The sequence below is a fragment of the Oreochromis aureus genome, linkage group 17, assembly GCF_013358895.1.
Source record: "Oreochromis aureus strain Israel breed Guangdong linkage group 17, ZZ_aureus, whole genome shotgun sequence".
Classification (NCBI taxonomy): domain Eukaryota; kingdom Metazoa; phylum Chordata; class Actinopteri; order Cichliformes; family Cichlidae; genus Oreochromis; species Oreochromis aureus.
This window is the reverse complement of record NC_052958.1, coordinates 4,447,464-4,464,162: the sequence shown is the minus strand read 5'-3', so window position 1 is coordinate 4,464,162 and position 16,699 is coordinate 4,447,464. Positions and strand designations below refer to the sequence as shown.

At 39.6% G+C, this 16,699-nt stretch overlaps 1 protein-coding gene across 2 annotated transcripts in view; it reads right to left on the bottom strand.

The window, feature by feature from the left end:
• The window catches only part of sox5 (SRY-box transcription factor 5), a 249,566-nt gene that overhangs the window by 86,399 nt on the left and 146,468 nt on the right, over window positions 1-16,699 (bottom strand). Inside the window, exon 1 of one of the 2 annotated variants that reach the window (XM_039601287.1) lies at window positions 5,189-5,220. The exons of the other annotated variant lie outside the window; for it this stretch is intronic. The gene's annotated coding sequence lies outside the window, so the exon portion shown is untranslated. Of the gene's footprint in view, window positions 1-5,188; window positions 5,221-16,699 lie in introns of those variants that run through there. 2 annotated transcript variants of the gene reach the window in all.

Below are 16,699 nucleotides of genomic sequence, written 5' to 3'. Positions count from 1 at the left end.
TAGCTGGGTTTTTTCAGGTTTAAAGTGCACTACTGGGAACTTATATAGTCTTTTGCCACACACAGAAAATCCTGAGCATTAACTGCATTCAACAGGGAATCATTTTCAACGCTTCTGGAAAACCACCGCAAACAAAAATTCATTTGACTTACCTTAATTAATCACTTTTACTGCATTGCTGCAACCTTTTTGTTGGGTTTATCTTACTTTAATATTAAAAGCTACACAAGAGTTCTACAGAAAGAAGTTGGTCCAAGTTTGACAAATGAGTCTAACTCAGTTTGGGCCATTAAACACTTCTAATGCTCTTACTGAATGCATACATTCTGCTTTCATATGATCCCTACTCCAATGCTGTGGACTCATCCGTGCTTAATTGGTTATCTTGTCTTGTCCCAGCCTCTTTCACTGTCCCTTTGGTTCCACCGTGTTAGGAAAGTGAAGCTGTTTTGTGCTCAACTTTGATTCACATCACGCTTTTGACATGATTGGCCATGCTAACAGAGTAAAGTAAGAGAACAGTGGATGTGAAATAAACCTTGAAACGAGATTAATACGAGGTACCCCAACGTTTAAGTGTCTGAATTATTTCAGAATGCTGATTTCCCTACACTACAGGTCAAATAGCAAAATTAAATGACATTAATACTACTACTGTGTCTCCTACCAGTCTTACTTTTCACCACACCTGCATTCGTACTTGAGCACTATGCCATCTCTTAAGTTGTTATTCCTTTGATTTGCATTTAAAAGCTAATTTGTGTCACCTGGGGCAAGCATGATGCATAAAACTCACATCCATCACCCAATCCAACAATTTTGCACTGTCCAAAGCACATTTTTCTCACCTCTGCTTCAGACCCAGCATACTTTTGTAATGAGTCAAGTTTCTTTTAAAAGAGATGTACATCTTCCAGTAGCCTACTTTAATCACCCATCTCTTTGTTTGTACCATCTTGACCTCTCCATGTATTACTGTGCTAACATTTGTTGCTATTAACGTCAACATAATGTTAGAATATTTCTTTGCCTTTAATTAATGTAGAACAATGTCAAGGATATGTGCTACAGGTATTGACGAATGACTTCTATCATCCAGCCAATCAGAGTCCGCCTGTCTTCATGGCCATAATATAACAAATAAAAACCTTAAGTGACTTTAATTTCCTTTCATTTTCCTTTTTCTTTGATACAGACATTTCATTCTGCCACAGAGAACAGTCTCGTTACAAGAAGACAGCTGAACACTTCCAAAAGAACATATGCCGACGCTCACATGCATGAATGAACGCATGCACACACGCGCACAGTTTCAAAATCACACAATGCACATATGCAACTCGACTGAAACCTTCACCAATCAACTAAAACCATTATGTCCTTAGGTGTGCGTACAACACGAATGCCTGTGTGTATGTGTGCATCAGTGGTGCATGCTGCTTGCAGCCCTTAGTGCTGTCAGTCACTATTAAGGGTGTGTGGTCTGCGTGTCACACACACGGCCAATCCAGCTATTGTTCTGCGGAGCACAGAGAAAAGCAGAGCTGACAGACTGCCACTTCTGTGATACTTTAACACACACAGACACACACACACACTCAGACACTGAGAGAGGCACACACAGAGGAAGGAGAGAAAGCAAGCCCTGTCACTGTACCTACTGTACACACACACACACAGACACACAACATGCATACACTGGTGTTAATATAGTGAGAGTACATTAAGATGTAGTGATGAAATCAAAAGCTCATTTTTGACTTGAAACAGCTGGAAACACCCGTTCACAACATCCATTTGGTAGCTCTTTTAAAAGCAATACTTCTAAGCAGTTTGACTTCAGCCAGTTGGTGTGGAAGGAGATCTAATTTTAAGTTTTCATTTTTATTCTCTATACTTTTAGTATTTTCTGTCCATGAACATATATAGAAAAGTCAAGCCTGAGACTGCATTACTACATAAAAAAAGAGTAGTTGTTCAAGGTCAGTGGAGTCTTATTACCTTTTCCAGGATCAAAAATGAACTTTCAGTCCCTAAAACTGTTACAAATGTAAAAACTGGACATATACAACTACATTTTTTTCAGTCTGATTGCTGAAATGTTTCCAGCAAGAGTTCTAAAGAACAGGTAACAAGGTAACATGTTAATGGGAAAGAGTGTCATTACCAGTTGGGACAGAGAGTGTTGGTGCCATTTGCCATCTGCGAGTCTGTCTGCCTGTGCGTGCCCGTGTGTGTGTGTGTGTGTGTGTGTGTGTGTGTGTGTGTGTGTGTGTGTTTGTGTTATAAAAGCAAAATGTGGTCCGGGGAACACCTACTGCAGCAGGAAGTACCACAAAGGCAGTACTGAGTATTGTGTTTATTTGCCTGTCTGTCTGTGAACAGATTTTGTCAACAGATTTTACAGGTGTGTAGTTCAGATTAAAATAAAGGCTGACTTCAGGGATGGTTGCAGTTTGACCTTTGACATCAGAGTAAAGACAGCTGGAAATAAGGGGACAAGAGTTTCTTACCTCATCTTTATAATATTTACTCAGTTCAGTATCATTTCATGGTCTTTATTTCCTGTTATTACGATACTTCACTAAATTGTATCCTTACACTTTGGCAATTTGTTTTTATAAGCTGACATGCCAATAAAACACCTCCAAATTGATCTGAATACTACAAAATATTGGTGGGGATGTGGAGCATAAACACAAGAAGACCCACTAAATTTGGGTGAGGATCCAGATAAATAAAACTGTGAGACAGGGGGCTGTGATTGACCTTTGAGTGTATCCTTCAATGTTTTCTAAAACATTATGCTTAGGATCTTTCTTGTGAATTATGTTCTCATTATTGACTCTAGATTTCTATTGTTGGACTACTACTAATATTTAGTATTGGTTCAGTCCCGCACTTCAATTTATGTCTGAAACAAGCTCGATTTTCCCATCCTTGAAGGCAGCTTCTGTTTGATTGGCTGTCCCTCAGAAACAGCAAGTTTGAAAAGCAGGTGGGCTTCTGTGGTTACAGCTAAATCCCCAAAAATAAGATGCCCATATTAGGGTCGTCCGCAATTTCTTTGCTTCTGGTTTTGACTTCTTCTCCTCCCATATCTGCACTAACATGTTATTATCTGTGCCGACACCTATCGCAGCGGCTACCTGCGAGTAAAGGGAGCGATACGCTTGTTGCACATTGGTTTGTAGCTGATGATTAGCTACAAGCAGATGTTTGTCATGTGTCTATCAATGATATCTTCCACACTCGTTTATAGTCCCTTCAATTGCTGACATTGAGGACAAGAAAGAAATAAACTTCTAGTTATTTCACCCATTTTGGAAAAGTCAGTAAATGTTCCTGACTCCCTACGGTCTTTAGTCACCACATTACTGTGAATCGCCTCTCATTAAGATTTTAGCTCATACTACTCTCACACATTATTATTTGAAACTTTCGCCTCATTTATTTTATAAATACACTGCTACTTCTGGGTTTTCTGTAAATTCACGCAAACAAGTTAAAAAGAACCCATCAGTATTTAGTTTACTTTATGTATATACAGTATTCCAGTAAATGTTATGAGATGGTTTTATCCAAACATAAAGCTACTTAAAGGAGAGAAAAAGTCATGCGGAAATTAATGTTTTATATAAAAATTTTGAGCCAGAAACTCAACACAGATGTCAGATATTAGCTTCTTTGGATCATCAACAACATTAGTTATAATAGGCAAGATTTCAGCCAACGGCAGTGGTGTTATATAAACTAGAGCGTTTTATAGTATCTGAAACATTACAAAGTCGACCTTAATTGACCTATCAAAAATTTAACAGATACCGCTGATGGACGGTAATGTCTTTACAAGCTGTAGATGACAGAAACACCGTGACTTTATAATCAGATAACCTTTCAACAGCAACAGGTTGCTTTGGGTATTATGGGAAATCGGCCTGCACTGAGATGACCCCATGCCAGTTTTAATTGTAGGATAAAATCTCTGTTTCTACACGCACTCATACAAAAGCACCGAGAACATTTTATTAGCAGAAGTACTGATGGCCACATTACATAACACTGTAATTCATGTAACTACATTTACTTTTACCTATGCAGAGACAAAGTACATATCTTTGCCTTTGGCTTCCTGCAAGAGAGCAATATGAACATTTCAACGTCAACAACAATCATGGCTTTAGTTTTCTATTTACCTAATTTAATTCATGGTCAAATAGAGAGAATACACTGGAAGGACTAAATCTAATCACATTCCCAACTAAATTGAGCCTCGATTGAAAACGGCATCTCTCCTTGACCCCGTGAACAGCTGCAAAACCAATGATAACCTCATTTGTGCATTACAGAAACTTAATTTCTCCATTATGCGTCTGAGTCGCCAGCAATTGGTCAACATAACGGAGCAGCGCTGACCTGGGCACACTCTTTAGCCTGCTCCCCGTCCCCGCTGGAGAAAACCGGGAGAATAAGGATAAGACTCATATTTGTTGTGTTTTCAATACATGTTCATGAGAATAACACTCACACAATAGCCATGGCCAACAGCAGCTATGAGAGTTCACTTGCCATGAACTTAGTTGAGATTAATTTTTGACTTGACAATGTATTATATAGTCGATAAGATGGTGCAGGGACAATGCAAATGCACAGCAATCAGCCAACCCGAGCGTCATGTATAAAAAGCCTTCTGTGGAATTTGCACAGGAAGCATTTGTGAAAAAGAAACTTTTCTTCTTTTTATTTCAGGGACAACCACAAAATCAACTTTGTTTTTCTCTCTCCTGAAGTGTTATTTAGGTTGTTTTACTGGAAGTTTCCCCAGTTGTGCAGATAGAAGTGTAGAAATATCTCTTTTCCTTTGGATATAAAGGAAGCAGCTGGCATTCCACTAATCTAAAAATCCACAAAATGTGTTCGGAGCAGTTTCATCGACATCCGACATCTAAAAGAAGCATACAGCTAGCTAACATTATAGCTGACTTAAGTGGAGCATCATTAATGTTTACACTGTGTCTCCAGTATGAGCCTCCCATCATAGACAGATGCAGACTGTGTTGTGCACAGTGATACAGTTGGAGGTAGTGTGGACAGAAAATGCTTGAAACTGCTAATGATACCTTTTTTTGAGTACTTTACAGGTATATAACCAACTGATACAAGCGGAAGCCTCTCCAATCAGTCTCACCTCTGTCTTGGACTGCAGCTGGAGAGCAGGAATTAGGGGCACATGAACCTTCAGTTTCTCGACAGAGTTTCCGTCCAGCTCAGAACTGATGTCCAGGGTGTTACCACCTGCAGGCCATGATAATGGAGCAAAAGCAAAACAAAAGCGGCCTGTCCATCAAGGCAGTCACAATTCATCAAATATACTTGAGGCATGACCAATGTGCTTCAGCGGCCTGCCCAAGTAAAGTCTACATGCAGGAAAGCCTACATGTCTAGAGCCAATATCACCAAAACTGTGCAACTCACACCAAAACAATCTAGAAGGCTAAATAAAGGACAGAGAAACTGTCCTCTAACACAGAGTGCTCTAGGAACAACCAGTCTCTCAATAACAAAGTACTGTCTGGAGTTTGTGTGTTGCAGAAGAATTCAATTAAACAAAGGTACCAGAACTTATTGTTTTCTTTTAGAGGAAAGTGACACAAAAATGAAATTGAGGTACATTTCACCTTGGCTGATTTAAAAAACAGGATTCTGAAGTCATTCCTAAGTTTCAAATGTTTGAGAAAAGTAGAAAGTGTCACAGAGCTGCTCTTCGAGGACAAAGCGCACACAGAACCAAACACACCATTGCAGAGACAGGAAAAAAAAAATACCCAGGCGATACAGCAAACATCCACTGTGCTGCAGATACACACACGTATCACACACTCATTCACTACCAAAGGGGAAAAAACACAGAGAGGCTAACATGTACAAACAACACACACACACAGTCCATTACAATGAAACCGTTGATGGGAGGCCCCTGTGTCGGGACCCTAACAGCTGTAGTGCATTAAGGGCCGACTATGTGCAAGGGCAGGGAGAGACCGGCAGTAAACAATCCCAAAGCCCGAAGATACACACACACAGTCGCACACATCACCCCCACATTTTCACAAACATTCATGCGCCATATTATGCAAATGCAGAGACACACACATCAGACACAATGTGGCAAATCAGTAGTTATGGACCTAAGAGGGCTTTTCGTGAAAGAGCAAGATCGCGTCTCGAAAATGACAGTTTGCATTTAAATCGGAGAGAAATGAGCGTGCTAAAGATTGTTGAATATTCCTGTGCTTTGTTGCTGTGAATCAAAGTTCTGGGGAAGAGCAGTCCAAAATTTTGCATTTTCCTTTTCCTTTTTTCTGTTCCAGCCATTCTCCATAAGACAGAAACGGTCAATAATTTGCTTTCAAAATGACAGCTTTATAGTGATTAACGATTATTGGGTCTAGGATCCTAGAAATAAGTTCAGGAGGCAGCTGTACACAATTTCCATGATAAACAGGAGTGCACCAGACTGTGGGTGTAGTTACACTTCAACAATTAAAGTTATCCTCTTTGATAGCATAACTATACCACAGTTGCTGTGCCCACATATTGTGGAAAGAGATAGTCATTTTTTGACTTTGGAAACAACAGCTGACAAAATAATTTCAGCTCAAGTTCTGTTTACTCGTTTATCTTGGGGCCACTGACTGTACCACACTGTCTTAATAAGCAGGTGTAGTATGTTCAGTTGCCAGAGCACCTCCAGGACTTCTTATGTTGACAAAAAAAAAAAAAAAGGTTGAGTTGGAAAGAACAGCCAACAAGTCTTCTAAATTAAAACAACCATTTACTTGCATTAAAAGGACAACACAAGCATTCTATTCTTGCTCCCCCATCTGCAAGACAAAATCATTGGAGGCCAAGCTGCAAAGCTGTGTAAACACAAACTGTTTCTGCTTCTCGTATGCCTCTTCTTTCTTATAATCTTCTGCCATTCCAATCTATAGCAACTCCTAGAAACATATAATTAAAAGTTTTCAAATTTGGTACCAGTTTTTATATCAGAGTTGGGAACTTTGGCACCACCAATGCGTTTATTTTGTTTTTTAACCATAAGCCCAATTTTCATAAGGTGGAACACGAGGAACTGTTTAATGCAATGAATTAAGCAGAGTTTAATGGCATCAATTTTAGTCATATTAGATTTTTGGAAAAACCTTAAAAACCCTAAAACTAGTGGTGAGGTGGCCTAACAGGGAGTGAAATCAGCAATGCGTTCATCTATCAAGCAAGCCTAGGCCTGCATTTTAAGAAGCATGCACTATATTAAAGCTTTGTCAACATGCTGACCTATTTGATGCTACCACCATACTGCATTTTATCAAAGGGTTTATGGGTAATCCTCAGACCGCACCTCACAAAATCCCTCATATAGAATTAAAATTTTCAAGAACCATCATAGTTAATCTAATTTTACACTGATGTAATGTAATATCAGCAATTATATTGACACCAAACTTGGGGAAAAATATAATATATTGTGTGTTTCTCTATAATAATTCCACCAGACTTTGCTTTTATAATCCCAGTTGCTGCAGGGGGAGCTTTGTCACTTGAAGGTGACCAGGTGTCTTGAGGAAGCTGCTGAAAGAACCGATTTTTGTACTTCTTATGACATCATCTCACCTCATGTTCCACTTCTGAACACTTACAGTTTGATTACAGATTTTTTTTTTCAAGGTCAAGAAGGAACTGCTAGCCTTAATGCTGCACCTTTGGCATTTGTCTAGTGACAAACTTATTTACACAGCAGTTGTGTTTTGTATCACTCCATCTTACATAGCAGCTTGACCTATCCAGACGTTGAGGTTTTGAAATGGCGTTAAATGAAGCGAAGCTAATTCTTTTAAGTTGTGCTGCCTTACTCACACCTGACGCACTCTCAGCCAATGCCGTGGCAACAACTAGTTCAAGTTTAAAGTGAGAATCAGAATGGAGATGTTCGCTGGGTGAAAATGCTTGCCTGATGTCAGAGAAGAATGGTAAGAGAACTTCAAGCTGACAATAAGGCAACATTAAATAACCTCTTATTACAACCACGGTCTGCAGAAGAGCATCTCTGAAAGCAAAACCCATTGAACCTTGAGGTATAGATGGGCTACAGCAGCAGAAGACCACACTGGGTGTCACTCCTGCCAGCTAAGAACAGGAAGCAAAGGATGTAATTTGGGTTCACCTAAATTGAACACTGGAAAAACATTGCCTGGTCTGATAAGCCTCAATTTCTGCTGTGGTGTAAACATGAAAGCATGCCTTGTATAAACGGTGGTTGTGGTGTAACGGTTTGGGGGATATTATCTTGGCACACTTTGGACCTCTTCGCACCAACTGAGCATTGTTTGAATACCACAGCCTACCTCGGTATATTGGCATTCTTTAAGACCATCTTCTGATGGCTGCTTCCAGTTGAATAATGCGCCATGCCACAAAGCTCAAATCATCTCACACTAGTTTCTTCTTGAATATGACAGGGAGTTCACTGTAATCAAATGGCTCCCAGAGTTGCCAAATCTCAGTCCAATACAACACCGTTGGGATGTAGTGAAACAGAACATTAATATAATGGATGTGCAACAAGTTTGCAGCAACTCTGTGATGCCATATGGACCAAAAACTCAGAGGAAACCTTTTTCAATCTATGTCAAGAAGAATTAAGGTAGTTCTATTTGCAAAACGCATCGAACAAAAAGTCCAGTGCTACTGAACATATCTGTCGAACCCGCTAGGGATGCATCTATGGAGGGATACTTAATTACTCAACATTTGCTGCTGATAGGGGATCAGTACAAACTGTTACAATGTTATCTACCAGTGGAATAACAAAGGACTAAAACATAGCTTATGTCGTTCACCTTACATTTATAACACTAGAACTAGAATTAATGTATCAGTGACACAAACACAGCAGAAAGAAGAAGAAAAAACAGAAAATAGATCCAAAAATACCTGCAAAGTCTTACTGTTTCTCTTAAAAAGTCTACACAATTGACATTGTTGGATCAGATATTACGTTCTAGGTTACATCCTAGGACAGTCTTACACAAATATCAGATAACATTTCAGAATTGCGCATGAAGGCTCCTTTCTCTCTCTCCACCTGTCTCTCAAAGCTCTTCTCAGTCTCAGGGTGAGCTCATATATCAATACCTATGGCATCTTTTCTTCTCTCCCTCTCTCTCCTCTTTCTAGGGAGAGGAGGACAGAGGAGAGGCCAGTGTGGAGAGGCGCAAGACCGTGTGAAGTGGCTTTATCGTCGGGAGACACGTGCAGGCAGAAGACTCCGTCTGAAGGCTGAGTGGCAGGCGGCAGAAGCCATTAAGATAGAGCCGCTATCTCTTGCTGCCAGGGCCCTCTTAATACAGGCAGGGACTCGGGCCTCTGTCATCCACACACACACACACACACACACACACACACACACACACCTTCACTCCTGACGTACTTTAACTGACACACAGCGAACATGGATGTAGACATGTGCGTGTTCATTTACACTTACAAGCAATTCTTTATCTGTGTGTCTATTTTACCATCCTGAACCCATCAATCGTCACATAGGGAGGAAAACTGAAGAGATAAATGGGCAGGTAGACGGGTGGAGACCAGAACACAGACAAACAAATTACTGTCTCTGCCTCTTTTACGACCAAAGTATAGTGGTGTCAGTAATGTGAGGTAAAGTGCACGCCACATTTACTGTTTTGAGACATCCATGTGTAACTCACAAGATGCCTCACCCTTACTGAACTCTTTGCATCCACAATTTCTCTCCTTCTTCCATAGAAGTGGAGGCACTAGTGGAATGGACTCTAGAAGGTTGCAGACTTGTCCTGAAAACTTTTAACTGCTTTACAATTAAATACTAAACTGCCAACATTCCTGCATGAAATAAATACTTGTTTGGTTGTTGTCAGAGCTGTAGAGTAAATACAGAAACCTGGAGATTCTGGTTCTCCTACAAAAACTCTGCACACACCTTGGTTCTGGGTGAACCAAGGTGTGTGCACGATAAAGAACAGTCATGGTAAAAGTAAAGTAAATTCTAAGGTTTTCGGATGTAATAAAAATGATCTGGTCCTTGTGCACTTGATTGATTGATCCTCACCAAGTGTGAGTACCTCTATAAAATCAGAGGTTTTGGCAGTTGGGCAGAAGAAAATGACTAAACAAGTATGGCTTAATGAGAAATCACCTTCCTGTTTAAAACGCATGGAGACATGACTCAGGTCTAACTAAGGATCTGAAAATATTAGAAGACTAGAACAATATCATTTGGATTTGGGCCATGATGCACAGCACCATGTGCATACACATGCATATCAGCACAAAAACCCATCATCAGTCAAACACAGTAGTGGAGGGGTCATGATTTTGGCTTGTTTTGCAGCTACAGGAGCCGGGTACCTTGCAGTTGTGCAGTTATCCGTCAACTACCAAAGTATTCTGGAGTCAAACGTGAGACTGTCCATCAGATAAAGCTTCCCAAAAAGTGGATCATGCAAAGACTCGAGCTCTTACAATGGCCCAGTGAATGTCCAGACCTCAACCCAAATCAAATGCTGTGGTGGGACCTCTAGAGAAATATACATAAAGAAAAAGACCTAAAGCAAGGATGTAAAGAAGATTTAAATATATTATATATATATATTTTACAATTTTTATTTTTTAAATATCAAAACATAGAATTTCAGTTTCAAATCACTTTTTCAAATGCATTAAATTTACCTAATTTTAAAATCTGATAAGGATGACTTTGATGTCCTGATATCTCAAAACGACAGAGGATGTACAATTTTTTTTTATTTTTGTTTTTATCATGACTTTATATTAAATAGACATGGCACTGAAAAAAATCTGAAAAGAAATCTATGGAAAGAGTTTATTTTTAACATGACTTTATCTGCATTGGAAAGGTTTTACTCTCTCTGAAAAATAATCTGGACCATGAAGTCCAAGCCTCAAACCTTCAGTACTTATAGTAAGTATTTTACTGCACTTACACATCTATTAAATAATAGATACGAGCATAAGTAAAGGTGATATAAGTAGGGATCACTCTTATGTATCTGATAAGATCAAGTGAAATCTGATCGAACAACTATAACATCTGGCTATTTCCTGCCCTCCACATGTAAACATAGGATAACAAAAAACTAATGAAAGTCACATTTATGAAATTTATACAACGTATTCAAGGTCATTGTAAATAGATGGTTTAACTTTAGAGAGAGCCAGCCTAGCTCTTTGTATTTTATGTCAAACTATGTTGATGACTTTTTGCCTCTTAGTCCAAAAATATAAAAATTATATCAAGCTTCTCTTTTAAAAATCTATAAACAGTAAACTCTCTCTTTATGCCACTTAAACTGGCAGAAGAGCCTTTAAAATAAACCTCAACACTGCATTGCATTGATTAAAAATGCATATAAAAGGATGGGGACAGTGTGCAGTCCGTCATAAAATGATTTACTTTTAGTAAAACGAATCAGTCCTGCTGCTGCATAGCCACATGTATTAGCCAGCCAGCTTGACAAATATTTGAATCAGTCCCCTCTATAAAGTGACACCAAAACAGGAAACAAAGCAGGAAACAAAATGATCTCAGAGGTTTTCCACACTTTTCTGCAGAACATCTCGTCTTTTTTTAAAGTTGCAGCATTCTTCCTGTGTGCCATCTGGGTATTCCTACGCTCCTGCATGAATGTCTCATAGAGATGTCTGTAGACACAGACCTGCTTACACACTGGTGCATCGTGCTCATCCGTGACGGCCGAAGCGACACCACAGCACACGGCAGCAGCGATGACTTCACTTCTGGTGTTCTGCAGTGAGTAAGAACAGCAGCAAGTATAAGCTGCCTGTTCGATTGTGCTTGTAGTGCCAACTTTCACGCTATGAATGCGCTAAATAACAGAGTTTACACAGTTAGGGAAAAAAAAAGTTTATTCTTTATATCAAGAAAGCGATTGTTGGCAAATTTTGACTTGTGAAACTACTAAATTCACCTGTAAACAAAGTTTGAATATATTGCAAAAGTGTTTTTTAAGGAGCACAGAAAATGAAAATGTGTTGGCGTCATGGATCTACATTGGCATCGATGTACAGCAGAACATTTTTTATCATTTAATTTCTAATCATTTTTGATTCCATCTTGTTTGAATGAAACCACAGGCTCATGCCTTCCATCATCCATTAATTTGACTCCGAGACAGTTTTAATCACACATTTTCTCTGCTTTGGCACAAGGTTACCGGACAGAGAATGCGCATGCAGTGTTCAAGCCAGAACCCTTTTGCTGCCGTGCCCCTATGGTGAGCACGCTGCTCTAACCACTAAGGTAAACGCTGCACTGTAAACAAAGCTGTTTTCTTCACCGACAATGGCAGCGTGGAAAATTAATTAACAATCTGTACTCTTTGTGAAAATCTTAACTCATTCCTAATTAGCTCCTCTCCTTGAAAACATCAAGTCAGTTAATTATGTCTGAGGGAAAATGGTCTGTTTCTGGTGTCACTTATTTATTAGTAAGCTTCAGTGCTGCGAGAGAGGAAGCGGCTGGAGCAGACAAAGTAAGGCGAGAATGAAAGGGAGTCTGTGTCACAGCAGGGTTAATGAAACACTAGCCTGGGAAGATAAATAAAAAGTGAATGATTTACAAAAAAAAAAAAAATGTACAGAAACACACAAATACACACATGACAAAACGTGTTTTTACTTAAGCACACAAACTCGCACGCTGTAATTGTCCTGCCACTTGATTGCAACACAGACACTAGAGACTTTTCCTTGAATTCTTTCTTTTCAACTAAGAGCCAACTTTGGACAAGCATAATTCTGCATCCATTCTTTTCTATGCATTTCCTCTAAAGGTCAAAAGTCACTGCTGCTACTTTTCATGTTATGATAACCTGGAGCATCGCATTGTATTTGCACAGGCACACAGTTAAGTGACTCACACACAGAATCATACCTTATAAGCTATAAAGTTAAAAATTATATGCCAAATTCCTGCAGAATTATGACACCTTATACCCCTAGAAGTCGAAGTTTTAGTAATCAGCATTCTTGTTTAGAGTCTTATCTAATTATGTTAAAGAAATTTGGTTAATTGTCTACACATACGTTTTAGAGTTGTGTATTACAATGTCTAACAGAGTCTCATATATGCTGTTTTTTAAGAAAAAAATAATTTTCTTTGCAAGGAGAAGTACTGGCATTCAAAAAATTAACCCTTTTCCCATCAGGCCATGAACACTAAAACATGAACTTTATTGTTACAATAGTGCCATTCAGGAAACTCCAGGGTCAAATTCTTGTTAAGAAATTTTAAGAATGAACAAGAATTGAATTTGTGTCTTAAGTTTTGTGGCAACAAGATAAATATCACTGGAGTGAGAGCTTTGGATTTGAAAATCTGTCGATAAGGATAATGCAATAAGATCCAAAGCACCAGAAGACATACTGTGTACTAAAAAAGCAAAAGGCAAAAACAACTGAAATCTGGCCATCGTGCCCTTCAGGGTATTCTCGTTGTAAAGCATTGCACTGCACCCACCACCCTCGAATACTGTTTGATCTTTAGGTCATAGTCGGACAACAAGCTTTCATCGCCAATGACGATTCTCAACATGACGGTCAATTGGGCACAGAGGTAAATTTTTGCTGTGTTAACATGGAGAATGTGCACGTGTAGGTGGTCTGAATGGGAGTTTAAGGCTTGAGACAACCAAGATTAGGTTAGCGGATGAAATCCCCGAGACGAAGCAGGAGAAAACAGCAACTCTCTGCCCAAAGTATTTTCAAATCTGACAGATGTGACAGGTCAAACTAGAGGCTGATTTCTAGTCTCATCATAAAAGACAGTAAAATACTTTTAAATATTAAAAAACAGCATAAATCTAACACTTTTAGACTCTAAGCTTTGTTTGTATCCCCAGGAGCTGACTTTACCTCTTCATCCCTTTCTCCCGCCTCTTCCATCACAATCTCTCCCCTTAGTTGTTATCTCTCTCTCTCTCGTTCTTCTTCATTCTTCCCCCCCTACTTTTTCCCTCTGCTCAAAGCTGTCAGGATGTTGCCTCCTTGGGTATGAGGCTGAATGGGGGGATTTGGCACCGTTTCCCTCTCCTTGCTCGCTTCAGCCGTTTTTAAGAGCACATGTTTATGCACCAAATCTCTGCACTTTGTGTTTCTCCACGTCAAGGCACAAGCTCAGCCCCAGATTGATGCGGCCTGGCAGCCCCCTGTGTACTTGCTCTAAGCGAAGAAGGGGGACGACAGAGAGAACAGAAGAAAAGAGAGCGAAATCTAGAGTGAAGAGGAAATGATTTTCTGATTTTCTACACAGGCTTTGTGGTCCTGGAAGGCTGTTTAAATGTGTGTTTTTTAAGTCCATTGGTGAGAACAAGAAGAGAAGAGATTGTGCTATCCACTGCCTGGGGGCTATGCTGAGCCTATATATATTTAAGCCCCCCCAATGTTCCTTGCTTAACAATAACGCCTACTAGTTTTAATTTAATTCTGTCATTTTTCTTACTAAATAATCCACTTCCATTTTCTGTGTCACAGCTGGAGAAATAAATCTAATCTTATCGCATAGCAGACTGAGTGTGAGGTTTGACAGAGTTTTCTTTTTTTATCAGCACTACTATGTGTGAAAAAGAACAATAAGAGACAGAAGTGTTTGAGAGTGCGCGCCGTCTGCAGAGGGACAGGTGGGCAAAGAGGACAAGCGCAAGAGCTCTGACAATATGCCAAAGTAAGACACGCACACAGAGAGCTAAGAGGACGACAGACAAATAACAGCAGCTCAGAAATCTGAGAAAAAGAGCAGCACTGCTTGATCTTTCCTAGCCAGTTGGCCCATGGGCACACCAGTTGTGGTGAGCTTCCTAAACATCGTACGGCCCAGCGGCCTCCGTAAACCAGCATGCAGCTTACACCCACACACCATCATTACCAGAGAACAGCTCTCTACCTTTTCATACAAACTATTTACATCAGATTTTAATAATGACCAGATCTATGGCCAGTGCAGATGTGTAGTTAATCCTAAGGTGTTGAAACATTACCACAGACATGAACAAGAAGCACAGCTACTTTGACACTTGGGTCAAAGGAAAAGATGATAAATAGCTGCTTTCTAGCTGTAGTCTGGCTTTGGAGAAACCCAAAGCAGGATATGTAAAGTTACACAAACTGGTGAAGCGACTAACTGATTAGAAACTTTTGGTACTTATACCATCACCAGCACTACGGGGATTTAAGTCACACAGACTAAATAAACTTTTTTGTAAAACTTTGCTTAAATCCCATTATATATGGCACCTTCCAAAACTGTTTACACAAAGTGCTTTGACAGCCCAGCAAAATCCTGAAGATTTAAAGAAATTTAAAACTGCAAGAAAAAAAATCTCGGCAAAAAAGAAAGAAAGATTTAAATAAGGTCAAATTAGAAACATAAAAAGGGCAAAGACACAAGATTTCAAATGCACCAAAACAAAAAGATTAGATGTGAAGACATCCTTAAATGTTATTTGTGGATTTCTAAGAGTTAAAAATACTGCAGTGCTGTCTCCCTGGAAGCTGTTCTACAATTTCCTGAGAAATCAGTGTAACACTACTTTTGACAACTCAGAAATTTGGAGAACCTGGAAAATAGAGGCAAACTTTAATTTTGAAAAACAAGAAAAAAGCTAAATGTGGAATATACTTCAGGAAGAGCGCCCCTGTCTAAACACACAGCTGTTCTGGTCATGTACAGAACTAAAATTGATAGAGAGTATCAAGACAGGCGTTTGGGCCCAGAAACAGCAGCATGGAAACTTCTCAACAACAGTAGCTAACGTTAGCCAACATTGATCAGCTAGCTAACATGTGAGCTGTGTTGGAAAATTACTCAGTGTACCTTTCCCCTGCAGTAATGGTAAGCACCAGCACGGCCGATGGACTTATCTATATGGGCAACAATAAACAGTACAATTACAACATGAATGCATGATCGTTAAAATTAAAAATGCATCATAGCTACTTGCTTCTCTCGTGTACACTGATTGTTTTTGTACCGTGTAAGTATAAGAGCTTAGTTTCTATTCTTAGCAATAATGTGTGCAACCTTTAAGCCATATCAATGATTTCCTTTGCACATATTTCATTGCTCGCTTTAACTCATCCTGGAAAGTATGGAAGCTGAAGCTTAAATGGTAAAAATAAAGGATCTGACGTTTGTTTCATCCGAATAATACTGCAAGCTATACATGAGATATTACAGGCTATTATTACCGCGCGCTCACATGTCAGTTCATGTAATCTCAACATGCAGTGTGCCATGCCGTTTTTATTTTCTAATGTCTGCCGTGGCAACCCCAACACCTTTTACTACAACCTCCCACCCCCACCCTCAAGTCCTTCTTTTCAAACTGTGGGAACACACTGGCACACAGATGGTTAAGCCCATCCTTGTGATGAGTGGGAAGGGTGTGTGTGGTGGGGGGCTTGCTGCAGATGGCACAGAGGGCATCGCCAATCAGCCTACATACACACACATACACACCTACACAGGGAAATAAAGGGAGAAGAGGAACAAGGTAAAGACATATGGGGAAGAGTTAAAAAGATAGGGATGCATGTATAGATGAAGGTGGGTGTGTGA